The sequence below is a fragment of the Mustela nigripes genome, chromosome 15, assembly GCF_022355385.1.
Source record: "Mustela nigripes isolate SB6536 chromosome 15, MUSNIG.SB6536, whole genome shotgun sequence".
Classification (NCBI taxonomy): Eukaryota; Metazoa; Chordata; class Mammalia; order Carnivora; family Mustelidae; genus Mustela; species Mustela nigripes.
Genome location: NC_081571.1, coordinates 37172874 through 37194578, shown reverse-complemented (window position 1 = coordinate 37194578; position 21705 = coordinate 37172874).

Here is a 21705-nt window from a genome sequence, read left to right as displayed (position 1 = left end):
CTTCATGTCCATTCCCAGTATCTTCTTAGCTGAATAAATTTTGTTTATTATCCTGTGTTCACAAGGGATATGAATTTAATAAAAAATCTAAAAGCTCATTAATGATAAAATATGGCTGACATAGACTTTCAACAACTCATTTATTTTTTTGAGCCTTACATTCATTACTATAAAATGAAGATTTTGAACAAACTGATTTTTAAATTTCCATAAATGTTTTGGGTAATCATGTTATCAATTAAGTCAAAATGTTTGGAAATGCAGTTTGAGTGTTTAGATTCAATTTGGTCTCATTAAAATGAGAAATTTCACATAAGAAATTTACTACAGACAGGTTTATCCATTCTTCCTGCTCCTCTCGGATTTTGAATATTGTCTTCTAACCTAACAGCCATAGGTGACTGAGAAACTTCGCCAAGAAACAGAGAGAGAGAGATTGAGAGACAGGGCAATCTGTGGTACAATTGATCCTGTTATATAGCTGATACTTGGTCCATGATAGTAAGATTGATTCCCTAAATGGTGAATGAAATCATGTGGCATAACAGAATTTAATAGGACTTAGAGGAACCAATGCTGAAATCTCATTCTGCCCCTTCTAACTTAAAAGTCACTTTCTTTGGACCTCTTGTTTCCTTATTTCTAAAATTATCGGTTTTATAAATACTAACTGCATTTCTGTGAAGATTAAATATAAATTCAAGAACCCAGGTTAATGGTGTATATCTCATAGTTGAGGTTTAAATACCTATGTTATTCTAATCATTGTTAATATTTTAAAAAGACTTACAACATAAGAGATGAGAGGATAAGAAACTAAAATGTGGAGGACTGGTCAAAATCTGAGGTTGAAGGAGGATTATCAAGACAAATTTAAGAAGTTTGGATTGATGGAGATTTTAACCAGAAAAGGGGAAAGCTTCCCTAGCAAGACTATCAGTATGTAGGTATTCTGATAGGGACTGCAGTAACAGACTGTAATAACAGACATACGTTGAGAAAGTATCCCAGCTATAAAAATGAAGCACTTTATGTGAAACTTTCACCCCATATAAGTTGTTTGTTCTATTAGCTCTTATGTACTTCTAGTATAAATGCAAACATTTCATTAATTGAAAGCTTTTTATACCTGATATACTGAGTTCTTTCCAAATGTACTCAAACATGAATTTCTGTTATATTTTCTCTGAATGATTCTTTTTATTGACAAACTCACTGTAAGTGAAAAACAATCAGAAACATTAAACAGATGTTTCAAACATGTGCTGAGTAAAGTGTGTTTCTCTGGCAATATAAACAAATTTGTGACTCTGTCTGAGGAATGTATTTTCCCATGCTCTTCAGGATAAACTAAAATAAGAATTAAATGATAATAAATAATAATAATTTATTACTACAAATTATTATTATAGTTGCTAAACTTAAAGCAATGATTTGGTCAGTACTGAGGCTCCTGGGTGGCTCAGTCGGTTAAGCACCTGACTCTTGATTTTGGCTCAGGTCATGACCTCAGTGTCCTGAGATGGAACCCTGCATTGAGCTCCCTGCTTGGTGTGGAGTCCTGTATGAGATTCATTCCCTCTCCCTCTCCCTCTGCTCCACACCCTGCTCTCTCTCTCTCTCTAAAATAAATCTTTTTTTTTTTTTTAAGAATTTAGTCAATACTTAATCTAATAATTAAGAGAACTAACTCTAGTTCTAATAATTAAGAGAAATAACTAAGAGAAATAATTTGTTTAGATACAATCATGATATTCAGTTATTATAGGTCCCTATAGACTTCTATACTACCATTATAATATTATCGATTGAATGGCATAGGAATAGCAGATGAAGTAGTTGGTGTCCTTGACTGACCAAAGTATATACAGCAAAGAATCTTAGTTAACATCATGAAAAGAATTCCAACCTTTTTTATTTAGAGAAGAGTTTAATAATGCAATATTGTTTCTGGAAGACAACTTTATGAAACACATTTACTGCAAACTTAGCTACCTTGAGTTAGGCCAGCCAAAGCAACATTAATACACTGAGAAAATGAAATAAGCACTTTGGCCAAAATCTAGTAATTACACTCAAATAATTGGGATCCTGCCTCAAATATTATATTCCTATTGAATATGTAGTTGGTGTTTGTTCCCAGATGTAACAATGGGTTATACTGATTCACTCACTGCCTTACTTGCAAATAAAAAAATGGCTGGTGGATTAATGAAACTGGCCCAGGTTGGTGATGTGCCTTCTAGTCATTGCACAGAATTGTTTTCCCATTAAAAGAATAAACAGTTAGCTCATTTATGGACCAAACTGTATTCATACTTCATAATATCTTGTTAAAACCTACTGAGCTGACCAATCTTGCTATCCTGCACTAGCTTATAAGGGGAATAGCAGATTGTTTGCTAGATATTGAGACTAAATCTGTTTTACCTTAGGCCATGAAAGAGAGAAAGACATTACTTAAAGATATATGTTAGAATTATCAAGATTATCACCTGAATTCATTTTTTTTGTCAGTCACATCATTTCATTCTTAATATAGAAAATGGTGAAACTTTTCTGGATTAAAAAAAAAAAAAAACTTTTCTGGATGTAATTCATGGCTCGTTGTACTTTGTATGATAATATATAACCTACACCTGAATACTAGATTGTTATTAGATCATCTTCACTTTATTTGATTAAAAATATTTATCTAACAGATTAATTTGGTAACAGTTTTAAAAGATTTTAAGAGAGAAGTTTTGTTTGTACCTGCTGGTAAGGGGGTGTCTGTACCTCTTCCATTAACAGAACCCTTTGAAGCTAAATTTTCGCGGGAATGGAGCTCTCCATCACTGTAACAAGGTAAAATAGGTCAAGCCTGCATGGGGCCAAACTAAAAGAAACCAATTTTCTAAATAGTTTCCCTAGCTGGAGGACAAACTAAAAAAAACTTGCTTTTCTGGAAAGTTGCAATAGGCTGTAATAGAGTAAGGAAAAAAAGAAATGGAAAAGCTTTGCTTACAAAATGGGAGGGTATCTTTCAGCAGGAGTAAGAATATATCCTTCTTTATCATCATTTTCTTTTGATACTTACACAGGAAATGCTTCTGTCAATGTCATCCCAGGCACTATACTTATAATAGATAGGAATCAAATAAGTAAAGTAAATGAAGGACACAAATGATATGCCTATTAGGTTACTGTCAATCTACAGGTGAACATAATTACACCTTTATTTTCAAAAAAAAGGTTTAAGTTATAAGTTAAAATGAAATACGGGGCTAAGATGATAGTGTCAGAAGCATTTCACAATGTCTTCAGTGCTGCAATACCATTTAGAAGTCAATGTAAGGAAAAATTCATTTGCAAAAAAACTACCTGTTCCTCTGACCATAACCTTAGATTATTGGCATTGTAGACAGACTAATTTGATTTTGAAATATCTTCCATTTCTAAGTTTTAATCACTTGTTTGGAAAATTATACCTCTTGGGATAATTAAAACCACACCAAGTGTCTCAGACCCAGCATTAGAAATCACTGGTTTATGTAATTGGCAAGAAAATACCTGTGGCCAATGCTTTTAGCTAAACCTATCAGTGTAATTTATCTCTTCTTTGGAGGGACCTCAGTTCTATCACCATCTTTTGTTCATTTTCCTTTGTTTATTCACGATCATGTGGACTCCATATAACCTTACTTCCATTCATTCATTTATATAATAGACATTTATTGCTCTACCAGGCCACATGTGGCCTCATGAACCTCTCCCTTCGTTCATTCCATCCATCCTCACTCATTCTCCTGCTCTCTCCTATTTCCCACCCTCCATACCCCAAGCCTTGGCTGTCTTCTGTCTTAATTATCTGGAAGACTCCTCTACAAGAGCTTGCTGTGGGTGAGTTGCTCATTTTATTCGGGTTTCTACTCAGACACCACCTCCCAAAGTAACATTTCCTGATAATTCCGTATAAAATTCTCCACACACCCTTTTTTTTTTTGTTTGTAGTTTGATCCTTTATCACTCTTTTTTTTTTTTTTAAGATTTTACTTATTTATTTGACAGAGATCACAAGGAGGCAGAGAGGCAGACAGAGAGAGAGGAGGAAGCAGGCTCTCCACTGAGCAGAGAGCACAATGCGGGGCTTGATCCCAGGACCATGGGATCTTGACCTGAGCCAAAGTCAAAGGCTTAACCCACTGAGCCACCCAGGTGCCCTGATCCTTTATCTTTTTAATAGCTCTTTTACAACTTGAAATTATGTTCTATAAATATAGTACTTATTTGTTCATTTGGTGCCTATCTCTCCCACTAGATTATAAATTCCATGAAGACCTACTTTGTTCTATCAAAGTTAGATTCTCAGTGTATGGGGCAGTGCCCTGAACATAATAAACAGGCACTGTCTTCGTCAGTGTAGGCCCCTGTTACAAGATAACACAGGCCGAGCTGCTTTAAAAAACAGAAATGTATTTCTCACAGTTCTGGAGGCTGGAAAGTCCCAGCTCAGAGTTATAGCAAGGTCGGGTTTTGGTGAGAGCAACTTTCCCTGGTCTCCTGGTCATGGTAGGTCAGAAGGGGAGCAAGTTGTCTAGTGTCTCTTCTTAGAAGGACACTAATCCCATCATGAGGGCTCCACCTTCAATACCTAATTACCTCCCGAGGGCCACATCTCCGAATAACATCACATTACATATTGGAGAACAGAAACGTACAATCCAAATCAAGTATTCAGTTAATAAATTTTTTGAAACTTTAGGGTCACCTGGGTGGCTCAGTCAGTTAAGCATCAGCCTTTGGCTCAGGTCATGATCCCAGGGTCCTGGATCCAGGCCCACATCAGGCTCCCTGCTCGGGGGGGGGGGGGGGGGGGCTCTGTTTCTCCCTCTGTCTTTCCTCCTGGCTTATGCTTTCTTTCTCACTCACCTTCTCTCTCTTTCTCTCTCTCTAACACACACACACGCGCGCGCACAAATAAATAAATAAATAAATGTTTTAAAAATAGTTTTTGAAACTTCAATAAGAAAGCAGTAATATTTCATCAGGTTTTTAGATTTGGGGTGCAAAAATTGTTTTCTCATAATGTGTAATTTTTGTGTATAATCTGAGACTTTTAGAATAGTGTTAAAAGTAACTGTTCTTGAGTATTGTTTCATGAATCAATCAAAAGTTTACATATATGTGTGTGTAAGCTTTAAATTTTAATAGTCTGGTAATGATTGATAACTACATTATGTAATTCAAACGACAAGATAAAAAACACTAAAAAAAAAAAATCAGCTCTGGAAAAGCATTGCAAGGTAGGTGTGAGAGGAAAACTTGCCCTTATGTGAAAGTGAATAATGGAGTTAGCTAAACTCTAGCTTAATGTGATCAGGGAGCACTGAGATAGTCCCTGAGGGGAAGAGTAATTACAAAGGAATCAGCAGTTCCCTACATCAGAAAAACAGAAGCAATTGCTAACATTCTCAGTGTATGTAAGTTAGTGGGGAAATTCTACCTTCAATTTCTAAGAAAATTATAAGTATATCTCTTTTTCCAGAATATAAGCTGAAACTTAGTACTGTTCCAAGTGAGGAAACAATTCATGTTTCAGCCATCAATATTTATGTATTGGCTTCCTTCGGAGTCTTACATATTGTGGTCTTGTGATCTTAAATTATATCCTAATGTGAAGAACTTCTTTTGCTCTCCACATGGTCTTGCTCAGGTCACTTAGATTACTAAACAGAATATGCGAACAGTTATTGGGGCCTTAAATCTTGCCCTGAAACATTCAGATAACTGAACTAATTATAACTTGATAACCAGATTCTTTCAAAACTTAGAATCCTATCCCTGAGGTAGATGTACATTTTTTATTTTATTGTCTCTTTAAAACATTGCCGCATCACCTAACTTGATGGAGCTGCCTGTTATAATAGAAAAAGACAATGAATCCTCTTCTTACTATTTTCTAAGCCTCTTTTAATCTTTAAAGTTAACATTTCACAATTCAGTTTCCATCTGTTTTCAAATTAGTTTTTATAGTAATTATTACTATATTTTTTCTTCCTCCGGTTAGATCACAATTCTTTTAAATTATATCCTGTGTTCCTTCTGCATTATCAGCACAATGATAGGTTTAATTGATACATATTTTGATTGCTACTTGAAACATTTCTTTAAGCATAATTTCACCCAAGAGAATAGTTATTCTGATACTCAATATGTTAAGTACTGAACCTGCCTTATATAACATCCTTGAATCTTCTCCATACATCCATATTCATTTTTATTATGCTTTTGTATATGTGTTACTAGTGAAATGATTTGTTTATCCATTCAAGCTAACTGTCTCAGATTCACTTTTTCCTCCTTAACCTTCAAATCCAAACAACAGCCAGAATTTGTAATTATACTTCATTAATTTCTTTCACAGTCACCTTTTATATTGATGCCAGTCTTCTGGTTCAGATCTTCATGGTGGTCCTGTCGTTCCATATTCTAATTTCTATACTCTCTATTACATCTTTCTCAAAATTATAATACATTTTTCTAAATAGGTATTTTAACCAAGCACAGCACTGATAAAAACTTACGCTGGATCTCACTGTAAATGGATTAATGCTTAAATTTCACATCCTGCATTTGAACTTGACCTACTTCTATTTCTCATTATGTCCTCCTTAAATAAGAATACATAGCCTTCCCAATAAATACTTTATCTTCTTGCTTTTATGCACTAATTGTGCCAATTTTTCTCCATGAAATACGTGATCTCCCTTCTCAGTGAAATGAAATATTATTTATACTTCTAAATCCAGTTCAAATGACTCTTCCTCTCTGAAAGTATTCTCTGAGTCCTTTCTTTATCCTGTTAGCAACTGCATATTATTTAAAATAATATGTATGTACTACTTTTATTTAAAAGCCACATTTCCCTTCAATATGTCTTTTGTATTGTTTTATCTTATCAGCAGTCCTCGATTTCCTTACAAATTAGAAGTACGTTCTACTCAATTTTGTATGTGCATAGGTAACCTAGATAATGTCTTCCAGGTGGTGGAAACTCAATAAAAACAAATAACCGAATGAGTCGATGAACGGCAAAAGAAAGGAAGGAAGGAAGGGAGAAAGGGAGGATGTATGGACAGATGGTTGAGTCTCTATACTTGGCAACTTGAGGAAGGCATAGACAGTGAAGAAGTAACCAAAGATACAAGAGCAGTCTAAGAGTGTGAAGTCATAAAACAATGAAAGAATGAAACTTCACCTAGAGTTGGCCCTTCTTCAAGCCTAGTCAACTAGGCTTTCTTTGCACTCTTGTGAATGTTATGCTCCCCCCCACCATGGGTCCGTGATTAAAGGAGCGAGACTGATATAAAGCGAAGGTCAAGCAAAGCTTTATTTCACGCCAAGCATCAAGAATCTAACCAAATGTTCGGGGACATGCCTCTTACAAGAGAGGGCAACCCTTCTCTGTTTCACAGTCTAGCTTTTAAGGGCAAAAGCCATGTGGTCGGGCCTGGCCACGCACTGGTGGCCAATGAGATTGTAAGACACAGAGAAAGCTGCACAGTGATGCTAGGTGACCAATTGAGTTACAATTCACCCTATAGACATTTGACCCAGCCTATCACACCTTGGTTAGGATTGGTGCCAAAAAGGTTCTCAAAGGGCAGGGGCCCATACTCCTTGGTAGCTAGGGAGACAGTATGCATCCTCCCACTGATGGGATGTCTCCACCTGGCCTGACCCACCCTTGTATTTGAGGTTTGTTACCTGGAGCCGGTTTCCGGGACTTGTTTTTAAGTGAATCCCCTGGGGGAAGGGGAGCAGGGACAGTTTAAGGGTTAAACAAGGTTGTTGTTAAACCTTAATGAAGTCTCTGGTTAAATAGGTCCTTACAGTGAGATCACCTCCATTCTTAAACATTTCCCTTTTAAAGTTAGATTGTTCAAAACACATACTGTCCTTTAGCCCTAACGAAACAACCACTAGTTGGGATACATTTATAAAAAGCCTTACATTGTTAATTATATTTCCATGTATGCCTATTGTTTCTCGGTGACTGAATCTGTGTTTTTAACGTTATTTCTCACTCACATAAATCTACTAATACTTGACATGTATTGACTAGATGGGAAAAACGGATTCTTCAGTAGGCTTTGTAGACCACTGTAGATTGATCTAACTGGTAAAATATCTACATGATGTGTGTGTGTCCATGTGTGCTTGTGTCTGTTGGGGGTAGAATGGAAACTCCTTCCAGAGTTCATTTTGTGGAACTCCAATTGCTGTCTCTCTCTTCCATATAAATTTATGATAATTATGTGTTCTTTAAAAAAAAAAAAAGATTTATTTATTTGAGATACAAGAGAGAACAGGGGAGGGGCAGAGAGAGAAGGAGAGAGAGACTCCCCAGGAGATACCCTGCACAGTGTAGAGCCCAAAAGGGGGGGGGGCTCCATCTTATAACCTTGAGATCATGACCTGAGCAGAAATAAAATCAGATACTTAACCGACTGGGGCACCTAAGTGCACCTGTGATAATAATGTATTCTACACATTGAAGTTGATGACTACAGAGGTAGTGACTTCATCGAAGTCATACAGTAATTAAACAACAGGACTTCTGTAGTTTTCCAAACCTTATTCTAGGTTTCAATCCGAGGTCCTTCCTGCTACACCTACTTGGCATCTCATTAGAGACTGGATATTAGAGATCCAGTTACATTCCACTAATTATCAAAACATATTAAGCTTTGTTCCCTTCTGTAAAACAATCTGCTTTAATTTCAACTGAAAAATAAGAGAGAAAAAAAGCAAAGGGATTTATTTTCATTTCCCAATACTCTGAACTACTAGTTCTCTCCTAAAACCACAGGCATCTGGTAGTATTAATAAGATATATTGTGGCAGGAGACTGAACTTTAATTGATCCATGATTTTAATCCATGTTGTGGTGCTGGCAGGAAGATCTGAGGTACTGGTAAATAATTTGAGGTATACCAAATGCCTTTGTGATTTGAAATATCTTCATAGCTTTGTAATAGTCATTGCAGACTTACACTGAATAGACCAGGAATAAAAACATAAAGCACATTTGACAATATCTTAATATTTAAAATTAAAATAAAACCTGAATCAAAGCAAATGTAATAAGCCAAGAAATAAAATTAGTATATTAAGTCATATGCTGCTAAAGTAGCATTTCCATTCTGAAACCTTATAACTTAGCAAGGGAAACTCATTTCCCTGACAGGAAGTATACTGCCCAGTTGTGCATCATTTGGTGATATAAAATTACCTTACAAAAAACAGGCATAAACCCTCAGGAATTCCTCCTCAGCTCATCATACAGTTTGTATAACAGCTACTCTTTCACCTGTGAACAAATGAGCCAATAAGGTGAAGTAAGAGAAGAGATAGAAGAGGAAAGAAATAAGGGAAGAAAGTCATTTTTGCCAGCTGGTAGGAGAACATGTAAAGGGTATGTTATCTCACTCAGCACAAAGAAGCCCTGGATTTCTTTCTCCACCACAGAGCAGCAGGTTTTCCCTCCTCCCTAGCCATCATACCCAATAATACTTCAGAGACAGCTTGGTTCTTTAGCTTTTAGTGTCGGTTAAAATGTAGAAATTGAAAGCACACTATAGAGCTTTGATTCAGCATATTTTTCCTCCTCACAGAAACAAAAACCTTAAAGAAGTTCAGGCTCTTCTAAAGGGATCCTGAAACCATAAGTGAAAGTCAGGATTCAAAGGACAAACCATTGTCTAGGCATCCTATTATCCTGGGCAATGTTATGTTCACTAGGAACTTCAGAGACCCCTGAGGATGCTTATGTAAATTACCTCGGAGTGTGAGAGAAATCCAGCATTATCCTTGCCATTTAAATACGTACTTGAGGAGCTCAAAGGGGAAAACGTGGTAAGCAAATGGTATACTGTGTCAAGAGACCTGAAAGAATGGTAAATCTTACATAAAAATAAACCTAACTTCCAAGATTAATGGTTGTGCACAAGTTAAACCTGGATGAGAAAGAACACAATATGTAAATGTGACAGAATTTATATTAGCAACCCTTTTAAGATTCCTAAAACATGGGCACAGGAAGGAGATTTATTCATAAATACTGCAATGTTTTGAATTTTACTTGAAGAGACTATTGTTTTATCACAGAACATACTTAAAGGAGAAAGACTTTGTAAGCAGAGTAGGAAAAAAATCACTGTCATGACAGTAGTAAGAAGGGGGGTGTGTGTGTGTGTGTGTGTGTGTGTGTGTGTGTGTGTGTGTTCTCTTCTGACTTTAATCTTTCTCTCTGGACTTTTGAGAGCTGGAAAAAGGTTTTATTTTTGTTTTTGGAACTTGCTTGCCAAATGGGGGGTCTTTGAACCATCACTGCTCTAACTCTGCCAACCACAGCATTCAGAGCTAAATATTTTAATTTGTTTTAAAACTATACAAAAGTAAAACAATAAACTGTGTGGGCAGTGAAGTGGAGAGGTCAGTGTCAATCCTGAGGGCACAGATGGCTATTAGTAAGGTAGGCATGCAATGCCCATCTCTTTCTTTTCCTTCCTTTAATCCTACAAAAGATCCCAGGCAACTGAGGCTGAATTTATTATTATTATTATTATCTTATTCTTTAACCATTTACTATGATCTCTGAACAGCAATCTGATCAGAAGTTTGATTTTGCTTCACTTTATATTTTTCTTGCAACATCCAATGCAACACCTTGCCCATAGTAATTGATGTATACAATCAGTTGCATTGGTTTAAATTCAGATGTGGTCAATTTAAGACAAGCTGTATTGTTTAAGAGACCACCTATAGAGAAAGACAAGTAGAGGCCTTTTGTAAACACATTTAAACATCATTTTTAATTCTTAAAAAATGCACCTCCCTGAAATTCACTGTTTGTATACTTAAGAGGCAATTCACACCACAAAGAACTAGGAATCACACTAAAGTCCTTCTCACCTTACCACCTCTGAACACAAATATTAGTATGCTGACATTCCATTTTCTCTTGGATCCAGGGCAATGTATGATAAAATCATGAGGAAAGGTGAGGCAGTTGAATGAAATTGAAAAATTAAGGAAAAAAGCTTTTTTTCTTTAAATTTCGTTTATATTGAGAGGACTTAGAAGGGATGTAACTAGTGTGTCACCCCGGACCCTGAACCAATCAAAGCAAAGAACAATATTTCTTTTTTTTTTTTTTCCTAACTTTCCTTCCATCTTTCTTCCTTCCTTTTTCCTTGCTTCTTTTCTTTTTTCCTTTACAAAACATTTACTGATGAACCTACTATGTACCAGGTAATATAATAGATATTAAATATCTTGATACGTGTTCAGTAAGGGGACAGTTTTGCATTTACAAATTCAAATTCAACAAATACTGAATACAAATCTGCCATGTTAGGGTCTCCATTAAACTTTGGAGACTGGTAAACTTTGGAGATACACTCCTTATCCTCATATAATTTGGTGTCTAAACCTAAGCAGTGAGAGTTTAAAATTCTGCCAAATAAGCTTACTCAGAGTCAGTGACAAAGACTGAGAGTCATGACTCTAAATTTACTATATGCGCCACTTATTATACTCTAAATGCTAATTAACATTGTTTTAAGAGAAAAGACAATATCACTCATTAATCAATGGTTCTGATATTATTCATGATTTTCAAAGAGGTGAAGATATAGATCTGGATGGAGTTAGAGTCATTCCAGGAGTCAATGAAAATCAGTCTGTGTAAGGCTATTGCAGTATGCTATATAGTTTAACCATGGGTCTCCATCAGACTTTTTTTCCCCCATTTTATTATATATATTACAAATATACAATGAAATTGAAAGAATTGTAGAGTGAATAACCATACAATTACCATCTAGATTCCAAAATTATAAATATTTTCATGTATTTGCTTTAGCTTCTTTTTTAAAGTGGGACTTTTGGCTAAAAATAAAATTGTAAGAATCAAAAACAGACAATCATGTCAAGAGCAATGCTATAACCGTATTAGGCCATCATTGTGTCATAGAAAATCTAATGGAATCAATGACAGCTTTGTTCAGAAATGAATGCTGATGGATTTGCACAACAGATGATATTCAAAATTTTTGTGCCCATTGCAATCAAATCATGACAGAAAAATATCACATGTTAAGGGAGAAAAAAGTGGTTTTAACTACCTTGGCATATAAATGCAGAAACTGAATTAACAATGTTTACTCCCCTTTTGATTAAGATTTCATTATGTGCTGTGGGGACAAATCCTACAAAATCAAATTAAATTAAAATACGCAGTTCAATGGAAATGAGTAAGGTTTTTTTTTTTTTAATGACATATTATGATTTCCTCCCCACACTATTATCTTCATCAACAGAGCAATTATATTTAAAATTATTTAGTTCTTTGCAAATGGCATTTATACTTGCTACTATTATATTTTACAAATATTAGCTTAATGTCACACAAAAGAATTGCAAAAAAAAAAATAGTTTTGTGTAGTCAAAGGAAACATACCTAGAAATTTGCAGAGTTGCATTCTAGACAATGATCTCTGAGTTTCTGGTTCTGCAAACCTCTGGGTGTCAGCTTTCTTACTAATTGTTTTCTACCTTTAAAGGGAGGGAATGACTCAGAGTGTATGTGTGTGTGTGCATGTATGTAATTAAAAGAGACAGAAAGAGACAGAAAGAGAGAAAGAAAAAGGGAATGAATGGAATTCTCAGTTTCCCCTAATTGGTACTCAAATCACCTCTCTGGACAGCTGTGGTCTCACTAAGGAGATCAGAAGGATGTGGATTTTTCTGTAGGAGTTCTGGGGTTTGATTAAGAAGGGTAGGTCATCTTTTGTTATCCTGTCTTGACTTTACTGAAGGAAAATTTTTAAAGCCTAGTACAGGTCTCCTCCAAGTGAATTTCTCTGTTTACAGGACCACAGAGCATTAGTTTGGCCAAGGTTAACTCTTTTTTTAAAACATGACCTTCACAAGGCTTCAACTCTATCAACTCTGTCTTACCCGTCCAGACCACCAGCCTCCATTGGTTGGTTAGGAATGGAATCCCAAAGCTCTGTGGTTTTTACTCGGGCTTTTTATTTTAACTTAGGATTCAGTCACTTCCTCTCTTTTTCTTAACTTCCAATAAAAATACAAATGTTTTTGAATACAAATGTTTGCACTCCTTCTCTCATCAATTCTAATAGATATGTTTTTCATACAGACCCATTAATTTATTCTATATCATTCCTCATACTACCAGCCTTGCAGTTTTTGGATGACCTGAAAATAAAACAAACAGCACTACAAAAATAAGATGGATTATATATCCAAACATGGCAATCATCATATAACTTCTGGAACTGAAAAAGTTATTCTCTAATTGTCTAAAGAGGGCTGCAGATGTGATCTCCATAGATAATGTCAAGAAGAAAGGTAATTCAGCAGTCTGACTAACTACAAAGACAACACTGCCCAGGTGTTGACCCATGGGTACCAATGCCCAAAAGATCCCAGATTCCAAATGAATTCGCAGTATCTAACTGTAGAACAAGAATGACAATACAAATATCCACTGACATAGTATTTAGTATGTAGCAGACATTATTTTTTTTAAAGATTTTATTTATTTATTTGTCAGAGTGAAAGAGAAAGCACAAGCAGGGGGAATGGCAGAGCAGGAGAAGCAGACTCTCTACTGAGCAAGGAGGCCAATGCAGAGCTTGATCCCAGGGCCCTGGGATCATGACCTGAGCCAAAGGCAGATGTTTAACCAACTGAGCCACCCAGGTGTTCCTGTGGCAGACATTTTCTAAGTTCTTTATAGATTTTAGCTTATTTGATGTCCCCAAACTCAGAGGATTACATGTTACATTTGAGAAAAATGAAATAGATAAAGTGATTTGCCCAATTAAGATCAGACAGATAGGAAATTGTAGGTCCCAGATTTTTGAACAAAGATGTTTGTTCAGAATTCTCATTCCTAAATAGTTTAAGACTATATTAAAATTTTTGATCTTGCAGTTACTATAATAGAGTAATGTCAAAATTTCTGACCCATAATATTTCGGTCTTTTCACATTTATCTTGCCTGGTTCCTTTTTTTTGTTTTTGTTATTTAACTCCTTTTAAATGACAAATCCTCTTCAATATCATCCAGTTACAAGGGTGCCTGGGTGGTTCAGTGTGTTAAAACCTCTGCCTTCGGCTCAAGTCATGATCTCAGGGTCCTGGGATTGAGCCCTGCATAGGGCTTTCTGCTCAGCAGGGAGCCTGCTTCCCCCTCTCTCTTTGCCTGCCTCTCCACCTACTTGTGATCTCTGTCTGTCAAATAAATAAATAAAATATTATATATATATATATATATATAATACAAATTCATTTAATAATAATAATATTCAGATATTTGGAAATGTAATATCTGATAAGAATTAGTAACCAAAATCTATAAAGAACTTATCAAACTCTACACCCATAAAACAAATAATCAGATATTTTCCAAAGAAGACATCCAGATGGCCAACAGACATGAAAAGATACTCAACATGACTCATCATCATTAAATAGAAATCAAAACTATAATGAGATACCACCTTAAACCTGTCACAATGGCTAAAATTAACAACACTGGAAACACAAATAACAAAATAGAACTACCCTAAGACCCAGCAATTGTATGACTAAATATTCACCTAAAGGATACAAAATATGTGTTCAAAGGGGCACATGCACTGTGATGTTTATAGCAGCATTATCAGCAACAGCCAAAGTATGGAAAAAGCCCAGGTTTCCATTGACTGATAAATGGATAAAGAAGAGAGGGTATATATCTACAATGGAATATTACTCAGCCATCAAAAAGAATGAAATCTTGCCATTTGTAACAATGTGGATGCAATAAGAGTGTATTATGCTAAGTGAAATAAGTCAGTCAGAGAAAGACAAATACCATATGATTTCAGTCATATGTGATTTTTAAGAAACAAAACAGATCCATGTAGGAGAAGGAGAGGAAAAAAAGAGAGGGAAGAAAACCATGAGAGACTCTTAACTATAAAGAACAACCTAAGGGTTGCTAGATGGGAGGAGAATGGAGGATGGGCTAAATGGATCAATGATTGGTATTAAGAAGGGCACCTGTTATGGTGAGCACTGGGTGTTATATGTAAGCGATGAATCACTAAATTCTACTCTTGAAACAAAAAACAAAAACAAAATCCAAAGAACAAAAACGGAAATAAAAGACATTTGCCAAGAAAAATTTAAAAGGACTACTTCTTGATCAGAGAAGTAGTCTTTATAGAAAATTGAAAGGAAGTTATAGAGATAGCTTGTGTAATCCCTCTTCCTCCCTCACCCACACGCACAGCCTCCCTGATTATCAACACCTGCCATAAGAGTAGTACATTTGTTGCAATTGATGGACCACTATGACACATCATTATCACCCAAAGTCCATAGTTTATAGTAACGTCCAGTCTTGGTGGGCTTCAAAAAAGACATGATGACATGTATTCACCATATATAGTATCATATATATCACCATATAGAATTATAGTATCATAATATCATATCTACCATATAGTATCATTATTTTCACTGCCCTAAAAATCTTCTGTGCTTCAGCTCTTCAACCCTCCTCCCCACAACGGCTGATCTTTTTACTGTCTCCATAGTTCTGCCTTGTCAAGAATGTCATATAGCTGGAATCATATAGTATGCAACCTTTTCTGATTGTCTTTTTTCACTTAGTAATAGGAATTTCAGGCAACTCCATGTCTTTTCAAGGCTTGGTAGTTCATTTCATTTTGGGGATGAATAATGTTTTGTTGTCTAGATGTACCGCAGTTTATATATCCATCACCTACTAAAAGATATTTTAGTTGTTTCTGAGTTTGGGCAGTTATGAATGAAACAGCTAACAACAAGCAACAAGAACAATAGATATTGAAAGTCTCATCCATTACTCTATTTTACAAATCAGAATTTCTACTGCTTCAAAAAGCTATGGATTCCTTTTTAGGCAAGTAGAATGACCCACATTTATAACAAAGATAACATCTATTATTTAGATTATCTCAGATCTAAAAGAACTGTCCACAGTAAATGAATGACTTTGGGCCACATGTTCTTTCCTCCAAATATTTATTTTGGCAATCATAATAAACAAACAGATCATGAAATTTGAAATCCTTTCAGTTTAGCATATTAGTGTATTTATTCAGACTCCAATTTTGTCAGTAGCTTTCAGGTATCTTGAAAAAATCCTCAAAAATTCTCCCATCACTTAGAAAAAATAAAAAGAGGGGCACCTGGGTGGCTCAGGCAGTTAAATATCTGCCTTTTGTTCAGGTCATAAACCTGGGGTCCTGGGATCCAGCCCTTCATCGGGTTCCCTGCCCAGCAGGGAGCCTGCCTCTCCCTCTGCTGCTCCCTCTGCTTGTGCTGTCCTGTGTGTGCTCTCTCTCTCTCTCAAACAAATGAATAAAATCTTTAAAATAAATAAATAAAAATAAAAAGATAAAGTAGCACACAACTTATATATCCTTATGTACATTATGAAATAATTTCTAAATATCAAAATAAAAGCTGTTATGCAATGAAATGTATATGAATGACTGTTAGGCAGCATTTCTCCAAACTCCACGATATACCCTTCATCTCTGAAACCCACATCTGCACCGAGGAGTCAAAGCCTCTCCAGAGAGCCCATACCACAGGTGCAGTTGAAATCCTGATTCTGTGTCCATCCTCCAGGCTGACTTCATTGTTATCCCAGAAATATCACTTCATGAGCTGATATCATCCACCATCTTCATAAAAATACAAAAATCTTCTACAAATGAAACAAAACCAGAACAATCCACAAATTAGCAGTGAGGAAGAAATTTATGTACCTAAATAAATTGTATAACAATCCAGTAATAGGGTTTCATAACCTATGTTTGCAAGGAGAAACAAAGATTTCTTGAAAGGAACAAAAAATTACATTTTGTGATGCTGAACGGTTCAATGGAAACAATAACAAATGCTACTGTATTTAACATAAATCACATAATAGTAAGATATAGTAAAATTTTCACACTGAATTAAGATTACAAGGTAAATATTTCTCCAGGTTTCAGAATATATTTGATTTAGAATTTTGTGAGTAGATATATGTCACATTCCCAACTTTGTTATATGAATTATTCAAATATATTCTATCACTTCCTATAGAAGATTCTATGACATAATAATGCTAACTGTCACTTACCGAGGACTTACTAGTGTGAAATGTCATTTTAAGCATTTTATGTATCTTATAATTAATAAGATGATTTAATAAAGTGATTATTCAGTCACCCTATGAAATACGCACCATTGTAATTCCTGCCTCACAAATGATTGAATGGAAGTACAGAAAGGATAGATAAGTGGTTTGCCAAATTTACAAAGCTACTCAGTGACAAAACCAATTTTTCAAGCTCAGGAAGCCTATGTTAATCTCTCCCATGAATATGAAATAAGATGTGCTTTAAACTACTGGTTTTACCATATGGTAAATCATTACACACATAAAAAATGCTATTTTTAAATACTTGATAAGCATTGTAAAATGGGCACTATGCTCAAGTAAATTTATTTTCTTAGGTTTACACTTTATCCTTATAATTTCTTTTTCTGTCGGGATTTAATGTTTTTTTTTTGTTTTGTTTTGTTTTGTTTTCCAAATAATAAATGTTTAGTTTTCAAATATGACAATAAAAATCTCTTAAAAAGAAAAATGGAATTATCAGAATTATAAACATTAAAATATTGTTTTGTATATTTTTCTAACATTTTGCTTTATAGGATATTTTTTCTTCACTAGTGCTATATACATGAATAATTCAGAACTTAATTCTACTTGAAAATGAGTCTTGTGAAGGCAAGTTTTTGTTTTTTAGGTTAATTTTTGTTTCCCATGCCTAGAAAAAATAACTTGGCAAATAACTACTGAATGAACTTGTTTTCCAGTGAACTTAAATTAATCTTCGTTTTAAATTACTCTTTGCCATTTTTACCAGTTCCTCCTATTCTTTTGAACTTTACTCTCATTTTATTTCTTTATTCCTCACTCCAGTGAAGTAAGGTGGGTGAATCTGTAGCTTTATAAATAATCTTTTCTTTGTATGTTTCCTCTTAGTTAAGTCTTCTCTTATTTCTCCACAATTTTTATTGTTTTTATTTTGCATTGGGGGAGGGAGAGTTCAGGTTACAGCTACTTATTTTTTTGTCCCATTTATTCTCATTTCCATATCCCTTTCCCACTCCCTACCCATAGCAACCATTCCTATGAATTTAATATATTTATTTTTGTATGTATCCTTATAAAATTTATAACTTTGTTTTATATGTAGAAAAAAATAGTGGCATTGTTATATTGCATTCTGTTTTTAAATTTTTTTACTTATTTACATATGCTAATGAGCCACCCATCTGGATATATATACACCCTTCTCATTACTTAAGATGACTGAATCATACTTCTCAACCACTTTTGGTTTTCTCCCCCTCCATCCTCAGCTATAAACAGAATATTACAATCAAATCATTATCTTCACAAACAGTCCTGCATTTAATATCCTTAGGCATTCTATCCATTTTGTGTATATTTTATTACATATTCTATATATTTTGTTATCATAAATAGATACTTTTTTAGTAGATTTTCTCTTGGTTCTCTTCTGTATCTGAGTTTAATATTTTATATTATATAAAAATAAACTTGGAAGGGCCATCAGGATAGAGTGGATATGACATAATAAGACAATATTTTTTAGGAGTTCCATTATTCAGTTAAATTCTCCTCACTAAATCCAATAGTTACTATCAATTATTCTTTAATGACATGGAAGAGAACAGGGTATATGTGTCCTTATCCTAAAACAGAAAATTAAAAATAGAGATAAAACTGTGATTCAGTGTTCAGGAAAAAGAATTGAATTACACCTATAAAAGCTAGTTTAACCTTTCCAGAGCAGTTTAGTTATGTCTACATGTAGTTACAAACTCATGTTTACTCCGTGATAAGCTCTTGAACATTCTTGTGTCCTGTGATCTATATATAGTTTGGGAAAATAATTGCTAGGGCAAAGATAATTTAAATACCAAGTTATTCATGTTTGTTGAAGTGTGCTCAAACCGTTGTTGAAGTCCCATTAAATAAATATTGAAGTATTGCATCAATCCTGGTTCCTTTAAAACCATAAAAACTATTATATAAAGAGAGGTTGCTTTAATACTTCCACTAGAGGCACCTGGGTGGTTTAGTTGGCTCTTTGGCTCAGGTCATGATCCCAGGGTCCTGGGACTGAGACCACGGTGGAGCTCCATATTGGGCCCACCCTCAGCAGGAAGTCAGGAAGTCTGCTTAAGGATTTTCTATCTCCTCCTCCCCCTTCCCTCCTACCTCTCATGCTGGCATGATCTCTCTCTCTCTCTCTCTCTCTCTCTCTCTCTCGTGCGCACGCTAATAAATAAATAAATCTTAAAAAAAAAAATTCTACTAACAAAATTTTTGACCAAATATAAAATGTTACAAGGGAGTGAGGATATAGGTGATTACTGGCTTAACATGGGAACAAATTTCTCTTTGTTTCACTACTACTTCAAAATAATGATTTCTACAATATCTGGAATGGTTTTGCTGGAATTGTTTTGCTGAAATGGCTCCTGTGATTCATTCCTAGTCAGGTTCACAGGCCCAAACTTACTGATAATCTGCCAACAGATCACATTCCCACACAGCCTTATCTTTAATACCCTTCTATCAATACTGCGCACCAATGATACCGAAGTAGAAAAACATGTTTGGGCTAAACAATACTGTTCATTTAGGTGAAAAAAAAAAAAAATAGAAAGGAAGGGAGGAGATGTGTAGAAGTAAGACTAAACTCAGGAGATAAAGAGCACATTCCATTGAATTTGTTCACTCAGATACTAAAGACACCAAAAAATATTTCACCAAATTTTGTTCCATGCATTTATTTATAAGCCAGATACAACAACAACCAATTACTTCTATTTCTGCCCAGCCTCCCTCCCCCTACAGGCAGGACTTTATTTACAACAAAGAAAACAAATAACATACACACATGTGTAAACTACAATGAACAAGTTCACTGACATTTCTAAAATAGAGAGAAAATTCTTTACATGCAGGATGTTCTCCAGAGTCAAATAAAGGTTGGGGTGAGGGGAGAAGACAGAAAGTAGATCAAGGATGGAGAAGCAAGAACCAGTATGTTAGGTGTTCTCTGAACTAGCAATAAGTTCCTGACTTCAGACCAAGCCATAATAAAAATGATTAGCTTGCATTATAGTGTTACTAATAACTGAACCCTTATTATCAGGTCTTTCCAAAAAATATGCAAGTTTAAATGCTATGTTTTTGTTTTATTTTTATCAGAATTATGCTGCAGGATTTCTTTTCCTTCAGTGCCTGTGGTTCTTGGTCACGCTGCTTAGAATAATGAAAAGGTAGACCAGAGTGGTGGGAAGCAAAGCACGTTTTATTGAGCAAGAGCAAAGTGATAGTACAAAGCTTCTGAAGAGTGAGGGGATCCCAGGGGGTTGACCCCGGAATTTCTAAGTCTAGGGGGTTTTATGAACTTGTTGGCCGCTGTTTTTATCTGAGTAACCCTCCCTGCACCTGTCATCCAATCAGGTTTTTTTTTTTTCTTCTAGCTATCACGTGGGAAAGGGTGGAGGGCTCCTTCCAGGATGGTGTGAAATCCTCTTAAGGGTGGTCTCCTCTTAGGGCAGGACACCTGGTCCTGCCTGACTTTCTTTCAACTATCCTTCATCAATTACTGAATGTTTATATTTGAAAAACGTTATTAAAATATACTGGTTGGCTTACTTACCTACATTATTTATACCTCATTTGGACAAATGTTGAGTTGGTTTTTATTACATTGTGTCAATGCAAACAAAGTAGTGGGGGAAAGGCCAGTTGCATTAAAACCTGGTGAGAGTAATCCAAGATGTAGATAGCCCATACAAAAAGGATGGAGAATTCTTTGGATGTGATAGGGCCAGGGCACCCTCTAAAGAGTATAATTCACTATAATCCAAAAGGCAAGTCTAGGCCCAATAATAATACATGTGAAAAAAGTTGATTATAAGTGGGCCTGTAAGATGACTAGATAATTGGCTACATTTAGGGGCTGGCTTCTTGAGGAAACATAAGAAATGGACATCAAAGAAGGAAGTACTGAATGTGAGGAATTTACTATGACATTTCTTGACATTAATGAGGATTTGAGTGAAGTGGTGGAAGGTGATGGTCCTGCTAATAAAACGTACAATAAATTTGCTTTTATGTAAAAACAGGGAGCAAGCAGTTATACATAAAACCATCAAGTTAAAATCACTTAAAAATATGAACATTTATTTAATAACTACTTTTAAAAGGTTTAATAGGCTTAAAAAATTATAACTTTTTTAAGCCTTATAAAATCGTCCCAATTTACAAATAAGGAAACTGAGACCAGGGAGTATAAATTGCAAAAAGCCATGCAGCTGATACATCACAGAGCTACAATTGAATCTAGGCAATTTAATGATGGTATCCATGATTTTAAGCTACCAAACTGTGAGCTGGGTTGAACACAATTATCTAGATAGGTCAGGGAATTGAAGAGACACTATCATCTGTCTTCTAGCTAAAGCAAGATATTAATGGGAATAAAC